Source organism: Neofelis nebulosa, chromosome 15 (assembly GCF_028018385.1).
Source record: "Neofelis nebulosa isolate mNeoNeb1 chromosome 15, mNeoNeb1.pri, whole genome shotgun sequence".
NCBI classification, from domain to species: domain Eukaryota; kingdom Metazoa; phylum Chordata; class Mammalia; order Carnivora; family Felidae; genus Neofelis; species Neofelis nebulosa.
Window position 1 is genome coordinate 40,051,784 of NC_080796.1, and position 11,398 is coordinate 40,063,181.

Genomic DNA, 11,398 nt, shown 5'->3' on the forward strand with positions numbered 1-11,398 from the left:
GCGGAATTTACGCCCATACTATATGAGATATATCTTGTATAGCATCTGAAATATCTGCAGTCTGCCTTCACTTAAATCTTATTTACATTTATTTTATTACAATATAAATGGGTTTAAACAAATCTTAATCGAGTTTTTTACCCCGTTCTGCAGGTCCTGCTGGCACCGTGGGGAGGCTGAGGGTACCAGGGCTCCTAGCAGCTTGCAAACAGAGTTCAGGCCACCAGCCTGGAGCACCCCGGAGAGAGGGGCCTGTGGCCATTGTTCAAGCTCCTGTCTCCATTCTAGCCCAAAGAGGAGGTGACTTAGAAGGCCGGGGGAGTCGGCACCCCACAGCATGAATCACAGAGGCAGGCTTTCCAGCAGGCAGGCAACTTTTAATCTTTGTAAGTTACAGAAAACACACATTTCCAAAGCATCAATTTTAGACAAGGAGGAATAAGCGGCTCCCATCTGTGGTGTTTTTTGCAATCTGCCCATCGCGCCCCCCACCCCACCCCCTTCTGCAGGAGGAGATGTGCTCCAGATGTCTCCTGCACCGCTCACATCCCTCCCTGGGCCTTTCTTTGCCTAAGTCGGAGCTCCTCTCTGCTGCTGCGGCCGCTGCTGCCGCGGTGTCTGCTCCATGCCTCCTGAACTTCACTCCACTGAAATCTGGTTGGGTACGAGACAGACTCCGGTGGAATGAAGGACAAGAGAAACACATGGAATGTCTGGGGCTCTTTTTCCCAGAGGGTGGGCCGCGTGGCCACCCTGGCCTCTGCGTGTAGGGTTATTGCCTTGGCTAAAGGCCCAAGGGATCTTTGACACAGGGTCTTGGGAGCCGTGGAGGACCTGTGTGTGTACTCACAGCCCTCCCCAGGGTCCTGTGCAGCTGGGTGGCCGCAGGAGCCAGCTCACCGAGACACTCCCGTGCCTGCCTGCAGCCCAGGCAGACAGTGCTGAGCCATAGGGCTGGGGCTGCTGGGCTGGGGGGCTCTTGCTGCCTCTTGCCCTCAAAGCAGTCATCCCAGACAAGTCCCTGGAGAACCTTCTCTGTAGATCCCTAGTTGGGCTGCTGGTTGTCTGCTCCCTTTGTCTGGGGCCCCCTGCATGTGCCATGACTGAGCTCAATGTGGTCGGTCCTGGCTGGGGGAGGCAGGGGCTCTGAAACTGCTAGGGAAAATCCATCTATAATGAGCGTGCTTCCCAAGGTGATGGAATGCAGGGGAAGGGCACTCCTTTCCAGAATGCACTAAAGAGCAGGAACAGTACTTTGTGGGCCCGTTTGCCAGTGTGAAACCAGGAGGATGTGGGTGGGGGGCTGTGGAAACACCAGAATGCCGGGGTTGGAGCCAGGCCCACTCCTGAGGGCAGGGGTGGGCAGAAGAGGGTGAGACTCTTTGGTCTCACCCCTACCCACATATCTAGGATGTCTACTTTCCAGCGACCCTTCATCCTTTGCCAGATCTGCTTGGAAACAAGCATAAAATCTTTGGGCATGGTGATGGGGGATGTGGGGAGAGAGGAGGTAGCCCCGGCTTTCAGGGGCTGAACCAAACAAGGAGGCTGGAGCCTATCTGAGGCTTTCCGTCCTCTTAAAAGCAATGCCCATCCAACAATTGCTGTTTAGTTGCTGTTCCAGCCTCTTCCTTGTGGTGTTCAGGCATGCCTGTGGCTCAGCGCAAGCCCCATAAAAGGCTGTTCTCAGCACCAACATGCAGACTGGGTGAGTTTGGGCAGATCCACCCTGTTGTTTGGAATACTTTCTTCCTGGGGCTTGTTCCGACCCGATATAGGGAGACACTAGCTTAAAATGTGGCTCCTCCCCCAAGATCCAGCCCCCTGGGTGTAGGGCCTCTAAAAAAAGGCTCTTCTTAAACAAGGGCTTGGGTGTTCCTTCTGTCGCTGAGGAAGGGCCTGGCTTTCCTTGGTCAGGGTGAATACAGGGGATGCTGGGGGCAGGGGTCTGGGTGCCGACAAGAAGAAGCCTGGCCCATTCTCTCCCACTCAGCCTTCTTCACAAATACTCACAATTCTCGGTCGTGAGAGAGAAACGTGCCCTGCTTGTGAATTAGCTAGACTTTGTAATCCTCCCGCACTGCCCGTGGCCCATTTCACAGTCAAGGGAAGAAAGAGACCAGCCTGGCTGACTCTAATAAATGATGGCAGAAGGCAGCGGGATGGGAGGGTTCTCAGCTTTCTCTTTGGATTTCAGTCCAACTCGGAAAGCAAAGGGGTCCATTTGTCTCCCTTCAGACCCTCATCATACCACTCTTACCCTCCCAATGTGTATGGTCCACCAGATTCTTCAAGTCCTCTGTTGGAATGTGCACAGTCTCACCCTCGTGGGGGGTTTTGAGCCTCTAGGGTACATACTCCGGAGACGACAGTGTCTGTAAAAGCACTTTAACCACGAAAGGCCATGCACATGGGAGGTGGCGTTGACATTAGACAGTCCAGAAAAGGTAGGCCCTTCTCTTATCATCCACCCTTGCCCTACAGACCTGCGACGAGGCAGAGACAAGAAAAGATGAGCCAGAACCTGTATCAGGAGCTTGACCCCACTCTGGAGCCCACACCCAGAGTTCAGGATTCTCTGCCCACCATGCCTTTGTCACCTTGACAAAGCCCCTGTGCTTTCTGCTTGGCCACCCGCAGAGAGGGGCTGGGTCAGAGAAGCAAATCATGCATGTGTTCGGCTTGAGTAAGTTCATCCAGTGACTGCTCACCTGCTCCTCAGTGGCCCTTAGGACTGTGCCCCAGCTGGCTTCCTAATGAAACCAACTTGGACATGAGAACCAACGGAACCAGGTCCTGAATTTCTTTTTATAGCCGTTATACCTTCCAGCCCAGCCCTGAAAAGCCAGCCCCCTCTCCCCCATTCCTCTAGTTGGATAAATCTCAAAATCAGACAGAACTGTATCTTGGGGCTTAACTGCTTAGCACCCACCTTACCACCCCAATTCCCATTATCGATGACATTGATTGCCTGAGATCACTGGCAATCATCGCCCAAACATAGAACTGGCTGGGGATTTGGCTACATCGAAGCAAGTCCCCCAATTTTAGCTTGGGAAGACGTTGATAATCAACTTCCAGTGAGTTTGGCTTTTTTCCACAGCCCGTGCTCTACTCTTACTGTCCAATGATCTTCCAGGTACAGGCATTCAGCTCTGGTTTTCCAAAGCACCCCAAATCACAGATTTCAGACTCACCTGTCAGTGTGAACGTCTGTACCTTCAGCTATCAGGGCCTACTTTGAGCTTGATGCAAAATAATAGATTTCTCATAAGATGATTCGGAACAAAGAGATGGCTAAGGACCCATGTGTATGAGAGGAAGAACAGGAGTTCCGAGACCCGGAAAGCTCTTTCACTCCTAAGGTTGGAGGACAGGGACTAAGAAGGAGGAAACACTTACTGTGTCGCGTCCAGTCCCGCAGGCCTGTTCCTGAGGGAGGCGGGAGGGCCAGTCCCGAAGAGTCCTTCTCCCTTTAAGAAAAAAGAACATATGGAAGCAGAGAAAAGTGGAGCCGGAGCAGAGGGAGCCCAGGTGGCTGGAAGAGAGGGTTGGGACTACGGAGGGGCTCAGTTGAACTTTGAGAAGCAGGTAACAGACAATAGAGGAGAGAGAAACTGGTTTTTCCAAGGCAAAGGTGAAGAAGGACTCAGCCCCTTCCAAGGAGGTGGTACTAGGTTCACTCTTTATTTATGCACCTCTTGGCGCCGCTTCGGGTTACCTGCTAGGCCCGACCAATGGAGGGAGGGCTTGGACAACTGGCTCCGCCCCTCAGAACCCGCCCCCCGCCCCCCCGGGGGGGGGGGCATTGCTGGCCAGGCCCTTCTGCACGCTAACCTTGCTTTCTTATTGTTCTGTAAACACCAGAAAAGGGAGGTGAGGTCTCTTGTCACTGGAGGGACACTGCAGGTTATCTGAGCGCTGGCCCCGAAGGTTCTGGTCTCCCAAAGACTTGGGGAAGGACAAGGGGAAGGCGCAGATCTTATCTGGGCGAGTAGAGGCCCTGTGGCTCTCCCGTGCTTACACACCCATGCAAGTGCGGTGGTCTGAGCTTTTAGCCGTGACCCGGCTTCCTAGCCCTGCACTTCCGGAATGCAACAGAGGGCCGACAGCCCTTCAAGGGACAGTCGTAGACAGGGGCCCAAGGGTCGGAGCAGAGGCCCAACCAGTGGGTTTTCCCGGCATTTGGCACAGAGTGAGTTTGCTGCTCTTTTGTGAGAAGCCAGTGGCCTGTGTAATCCAGGAGGCTTTGTGATCTGCTTCCCTTCTATTCCTGGGGGGTGGGAAAACACTACCCTGTCTGAGGGGAATGTTGGGGAGAGGCAGAAGGAATTGTAGAAAGAGCCAGCCAACTCATCAGGAAACGTTAAAGAGGTTGGGCTCTCAACCACTGATGATTTTAATTTCACCTTCCTTTGCTCAGCGGTGACCCCTCCAAGCCCTCCTTCCTTCCCCTTTCCCGCTCCCCTCTCCCCACGGCGCCCTCTGGAAGCCCTGGGAGGGCAAGGGAAGTTGAAGCCTCCTCACTTGTAGCGCGTTTTGCCTAGAATTTTAGCCTGACTTCCATTTGCTCTCGTGGCAGATCTCCTGGTGTGCAGCAAGAGAGATCCCTCCCTTCTGCAGGTCAAGAGGAGAACTCAAGAACCCAATCTCTAGGGCATCTTCGTGCAGTCCTGTCCCAAGGCCTTCATAAAACTGAATCCCACCTGTTCAAAATCTCTTTAGAAATCACCCAATCCACATTTCTCACCAAATAGATGGAGAAACCGAGGCTCTGAGAGAGAATTTCTTTCTCAGGTTCATGCAGCCAGGGTAGGGTCAAGATTCTAATTTATCTGGATCTACTGACCTCCATGTGAGGGCTCTTTATAACAAACTCTCCATGCTGCCTCTGCTTCCGGATGGTGTCACATTTGCCTAGAGTATTCTATGCTCTTTCTGGAAGAAAGGAAAAGGGGAGGGGATGGAGATTTTCCAGGTGATAATATTCCTAAGGATGGGGATTCCTCCCCGTAACTGTCAGGGCACATGGTTTCCCTGCCAGCTGGACTCAGTTTGCTTTAATACAGTCTCAGCTCTTCCATTTTCCAACTAGTCACGTAGAGAGAGAAGCAGAGAGTCCCTGGCCAACAGGTACTCACTTGTGGGTTGGAGACCCGATGTCCTTGTCTCTCCCTTCCTGTATTTCATTCATTAATTCGCAGAGTCATTCAGTCACGCTCTCCCTCACCGCCTCACTCCATCAAAGCATCAACTCGGTTCCAGGTGAGTGAGAGGCAGTGTTTACCCTTTAGGAGCTCCCGACTTAGACGTGCATATACCTGAACAGACATCAGAACAAGCCAGTGAGAAAAGCACTACGAGTAGTCCCCAAAAGGGAAATGTCAGCTTTTGTCTATGAGACGGAGGGAAGGTTCCAGAGAGAGGGCAACATTTGAGCTGACTCTGAAAAGGTAAGGGAGGACAGGGGGTTGGTTAGCTTCAATGAAAGCCCTGAGGAAGGAGCTCTCACACTGTGGTTCAGAAGCTCACTCTGGTCCAGGGTAGGACTAGAATCAGAGCGACAGACTGCAGACAAATCTGACGGCCCTAAAATACGGGGAAAGGGAGGGGACGTGGGTAGCTAGGGCAGAAAAGAAGCATAAGTCCTACTGGTTATATTCTTGCCCTCCACGGGTCATCTTTGACCTTCAAATTTGTTGTGAAAAATGGAAACAAACTGTAACCCAGTTGACGCAGCCAGGAAGGACTCCCCTGCCCTAAAAATAATAATGATATAATAATAACAGCAGATAGTTACTATTATTATTATTGTTATTAATGTCTGCCCCAATCTGATTCAACAAGGTCCAGGAAGGTGCTCTGTGGACCATTTGGACACCGGTTTGTATGGTGAATCTAGAGGGGGGTTGGAAGCACCTCTGGGTGGCTTTGACAAAAGACACCTGTCTCCCCACCATTCAGTCTGGTTCTTTGTTCCAACGTCAGCTCGGGAAGCGAAACACCTAGATGCCCTCCCTCCTTCGTCATTTCTAGTCCCAAGGCTCGAAGAGGCATTTCCAGACTCTTTCAAGGGTGCCTGTGGGCAGAAAAGAAGGGAGCTGGGAGGGCAGGGTGGTTGCACCAGGAACACAGGCTGCCTCCAGTCTCCACTCAGGAGCTTGCCATTATGAGGGTATTTATTCACTTTCTCTAACGTAGGGCTTCGCGGTTCAGATTGGTGCACTATTTATCCTTGTTTCTCATTTCTTCTTCCCCCTCAACATGCCCGAGCCTGGGCTTCTCTGCTGTGAGATCTTTGGTCCCCACACACATTCCCTCTGCTGTGACTTCCAGCCCATATCTTACTGCCACATCTATGGCTTTCGAGGGAACAGGTAAAAGATTGCAAACTCTCCCAACTGTTCTGACACCTGATTAACATCAGCATTACCTATCAGTCCCTCTGGACTAAATTCTGGTTATAATCTCCTCTAACTTTGCCGCTCTGCCTCCATTCCCAGCACTGTGCCTGACATCCTTCATAAAGGTCTGTGGAATCAACTGTAATTCTTTCTCCTGGAAAGGGGCACCAGAAAAGACGTTTCCAAGAGCCACTATGGCACAACACTTGGAGTGGGCTTGTCTCCTAGGGGTAAAACGGGAAAGTTAAGTGTGACACAAGGAGACAACTTGTTCCCAGAAACCTGATGGGGACATCAGAGCCCGTGGCCTGAAGCGGGGGTACCCATTGGGCTGCTTACAGATTGGAGCCTTCATCACCTGCTTCCCAGTAGCTTCTTGGTCTGCTCTGCATTTTGAAGAGCCGGGATAGCCTTTCTTTCCCTGTGAGGTTTCTCAGTTAGGGCCCCAAGTCAGCAGGTGTGCATGTTAATTCTTCTGCCACTGCCTAGGTTTAGTACTTTGGCTCACAAAGTGACTGTACAGATGTAGGGTGGGTAAGAGGTGGATTAGCAGCAGCAGAAATAGGAAAAAAAAAAAAAAAAGGCCACCTCAGGGCTTGAACTTATGGTAAGCTTTTTGGGACTCAACGAACATGACGTAGTTACCGAAAGAACAAATTCTATCTTTGGTTGTGTTATCAGGAATATGGGATGGAAAACAAGGGAGGTGATATTCCTCTTCTACTCTGTACTGATATGATTACACCTGGCTTATTACATTCAGTTATGGGTTCCACATTTTAAGAAGGGTGAATACAAATCTAAAAGTGAGAAAAAAGTGTTCAGGTGGATTTGAAAATAGGTCACTCTGGGGAAGGATTAAGAAACGGGATTTTTAGTCTAAAGAAGAGATGTGGGGGGAATGCAGGGGAGATAACAATAGCTATTTTCAACGATATGGGGATGTGCCATGTAGAAGAGTTTTGTGTTGGCTCTTAGTGGCCCTGTGGGGTAGAATTAGAAGTAATTTCTTTTCCTATTACCAGTTCCCCATAGAAGCACCTTCTTAGAAACAGACAACAGAGGACACAGGCAGGCAGCAAAATAAATCTGATGATTCTAGAGTCAATATAGCCCCTGGGAGAGGGCAAAGTCTCCCCCCACCCCCCACCGCAAGGGGTAAGTGGAAGGACCAGATACACTCCCACCAGGTGATACTGAACACCTGTCTGAACAGGTGGGAGCGAAGCCCTAAACCCAAGTCAATAAATCAAACCGAGGTCCTTTCCTCCCATCTTGACTATATCTTCCCTCCCACATCCTTGTATCTCTTTAGTTGACCTGGTGCAACTGTTGTGCAGCCAGAAGTTTATTTTGGTTGGTCTTCACTAGCCAGGTCTCTGTACGTTGTTTCCGGAAGCACATCCCCACTCTGCACATAACATCCTGTGATCTGTGCACATTTCTGTCATATATCGTCTTATAGCTATTGATTTCTTGTCTTTCTGTCTCACTAGACCACGAAACTCTTAAAAGAAAAGAAAGTCCTATGTTCTTTGCACTTAGAAGTTCCTGGCATTGGGGCGCCTGGGTGGCGCAGTCGGTTAAGCGTCCGACTTCAGCCAGGTCACGATCTCGCGGTCCGTGAGTTCGAGCCCCGCGTCGGGCTCTGGGCCGATGGCTCGGAGCCTGGAGCCTGTTTCCGATTCTGTGTCTCTCTCTCTCTCTGCCCCTCCCCCGTTCATGCTCTGTCTCTCTGTCCCAAAAAAAAAAAAAAAAAAAAAAAAGAAGTTCCTGGCATGTAGTAGGTGCTTGGGAAATATTTGCTGAATGGGTGAAGGTGAAGAGGGGCCTGACCCATGGGGAAGTCTGACCCTTTGTTACTGAGGAGACCCGGGGTCTGGGTCTAACACCCCCTTCCCTTCCCTTTCCTGGACTTGTTCTGCTCCAGTATTGATCAGAACCAATCCCAGATTTCCCAAAGATACAACCAGATGTTTTCCTGCTCATCGTCCATTCTTTCGTTTCTGGGCTGGGGCTGGAGGACCTGTCCCACAGGTGGGCATTTTCTCTGGAGACTGTAGAGGGTAAGAGAATGGTCTCTTCTTCCAGGCCCCTCTCTCCCGAGGTCTAATTTAATCCCTCAGATGACGGGGAAAATCCCAGGGGACATTACAGTCCTCTTATCTTTAGCTCAGCCACTCTGGACATTTCCTACCATTATCTGCTCCAAATAATCTCTCCAACTTGCCTGGAGGCTTTCTGGGTTTGGGAAACTTCCATGTCCTTGGGAAATGGTTGTTTGAAATTGTATTTTTCTACATTAACATCTGAATACTACTTTAGGAAAATGGAGGGGTGGGAGGAGCATTCTTCATAGGAAGAGGCTTTGATAAACTGAAACAGTTCTGGTTATTAAACAGCAAGAGGGAAATTTCAGAACACTTGCTTCTTCTGTCTAACTCATGGCTCTCACCTTTTGGAGAATTAGAGAGTATGGACAATTCAGAGGACAGACAGGTGTCATTTGCTAATTCATATCTTTGCTCAAAGTCTATTGTGCACTTGCTTATGTGCCAGATACTCCACAGGGTGCTGGAGATAAATGGATGGCTAAGATCCAGCCCCTGAGCACAAAGACTTCAGATGCAGTGAAGGCGCCAGCCTGGTGATGTGTGGGAGGGGCAAGAAGGGGTGCCTCTTACTAGCACTGTAGGAATCAGAGAGGAGCCTCTATCCCTGCCTTGTAGATCAGGAAGGCTTCATGGAGGAGGTGCCACCCAGCTGAGCTTGGAAATGCAAGAGGAAATATGCCAACTGGAGAAAAGAGAGGGATTCCTTGGGGCTTCAGGGCTGAGCAGGGTTTCTTCTTCCTAAGTAACACATAAAACAGTGCAAACTCCAGCCTGGGTCGCTGGACAGATGCAGATTTACCACCTGGCAGGGGGTGGGGTGGGGGGGGGGTGGGGGGTGTCTAGAGCCAAAGATAGGAGATTGAAGGAGTCCACCTTGTCTGCCATGGAGGAAAAAAAATCTAAGCTGAACTTTTCCACATCAGTATCTCTGCAGGGTGAACCTATGCAGGTAATCAAGTTTGGCAATCTCTGTTGGCTGCCTCTTCGTGTTTTTTTGTCCGTTTCATGACATGCCAGTTCGAATTTGCTAAATAAAGAGGGAGGGTTGGCAGGAGAGGGGCACATTTTAATGGGGAGAAACTCACCAGTGAGCTGGTAAAAAGAGACAAGCAGGCGGGAGGCCACCAGGCAGTTTAGCTCAGCACCAGGGATGGCTATGGGCTGCCCGGGCGCCTGCGCGAGCGCCTATGGGTGCGCATGCGTCTGCCTATGCTCACAGCTAATTATAACGTAAGCGTATTTTTGCCGGTCTGCCCAGTCGTCCCAGAAAGGAGATTAGGTGGGCAAAATGGATGAGGTAGAAAAAGAGGGGGAGGGTCAGATAGTTGCAGAATTTTTCCGTGAAAGGTTTATTACACCTACGGAGCTGTGAGATGGGGGAAAATAAGCCAAGTCTGGTCTCTTACTTGCAACCCTTAAACAAAACAACGAGAAACCAGAGCTTTGGTTGGGGAATCATTTTGGGGGCGCGGAGCGCAGGCTCTGCTCTCAGAACGTGCTCGCAGGTGCCAGCTCATCCATCTTGCCCGAGTCCTGGAGAAGCAAGCTCTGGTGCTGAGTCCAGCAGTTCTGAGCAATAGAGCAATAAAACAGTCGAGGAGCCCTGTCACCGCAGTGGAATGGGATAATCCTACAATTTAATAAGCAGGAACATGCAGCAGGACTGAAGCAAATTGTTCGTAGTGAGGATATTGCCGGCTCCTCCTGGGCCAGGAGGGAAGCAGTGGGAAGGTGTTTAGGGTTTAGGTTACTGGGGTGGGGGATGGGAGGAGGGGGAGCTGGGGAAGAAGAGGACTCCACCTTCAGCCTTAACCCTGGGATTCATTCTGAAGGCCGAGACAACCGATGGCCTGAATCTGTTCAGCATTGCTTGAAACTCGGGATGGGGAGGAGCTAGGGAAGGGATTCCCATTCTTACTGAACTGAAATAAACTGGGTGTCAGGCAGTGAAAAACCTCTGGGGTGGGGAGTGGGGGGGGGGGGGGGGAAGGGAGCCAGGTAGGTTTCCGCCCAGACCTGAGAAACTGCTAATTATGCAATTTAATCGCTTGGACTCTGACGCTCTCTTTCCTCATCCGTAAAATGGGCATAATAGTAATGCCTAGATAATGCCCGGGAATATTCCCCGCAGAGCTATGAAGAGGTTCACGATCGTTATGAACGCTTATCATAACTAAGATTCAGAAATGTTAAAATGCAGAGTTTTATGGATTTAGGAGTTGCTAGGTGTATCCAGTTTCTGGGTTCAGTTTTTGATGTTGGCCACTCCCCAGTTTGCCTCAACCCAGCCCAGAGATGTATTGCAGCTGGCTAACCTCTGCTTGCCAGAGCCGATTGTGCAAATTTCAGAAAATGGTGTGCCGGCTGGTTGCTAAACATGTCGGTTGCTTGAAATCAGCCACAGTGGGAGTGCTTACACCGGGCTGCAGATCAGGGTCCTCTTGAGAGCCAGTCATTAGGCATTTAAGAACTCACCCCTGGCTCCGCCTTTGTGCCTCCCCTGGCTCTCCACGCTGCTTCCCTAGACCCAGCCCCCCTGCCTGCTTTGCTTCTCAGTAAGGGCCTGCTGGGGCAGGGATGCTGAGGACCCCGGAGGAGGCCCGGTTCTGGGCTTGCAACCCAAATTCTCATCCCACGGGTCTGCTTTCTGTGTCTAGGAGATGGGAGTCTATATGTTTTTGTACTCTGTGCTTTTGATTACACTCTTTCCCCCCATCCAGAATCTTCTTCTGAATTCTGAATATACTTAATCTTGAAGTACCACCTCCTTCCTGAGGGGTCTGCCACCCCTTCTGTGATTCTCTGATCGGGGGCCCACACTTCTGCACAGGGGCCCCTCCATGGTGCCTCTTCCTGGTGTGGTGGGCGGATGGTCGGGCT

General features: G+C 50.9%; 1 long non-coding RNA gene across 1 annotated transcript; it reads right to left on the minus strand.

The window, feature by feature from the left end:
• Positions 1-356: 356 nt before the first annotated feature.
• LOC131496005 (uncharacterized) lies at positions 357-3,671 on the minus strand. The gene is made up of 2 exons (XR_009254261.1): positions 3,403-3,671; positions 357-2,486 (listed from the first exon to the last, which is right to left on the minus strand). It is a non-coding gene; the product is annotated as an uncharacterized LOC131496005 (long non-coding RNA).
• Positions 3,672-11,398: the final 7,727 nt, after the last annotated feature.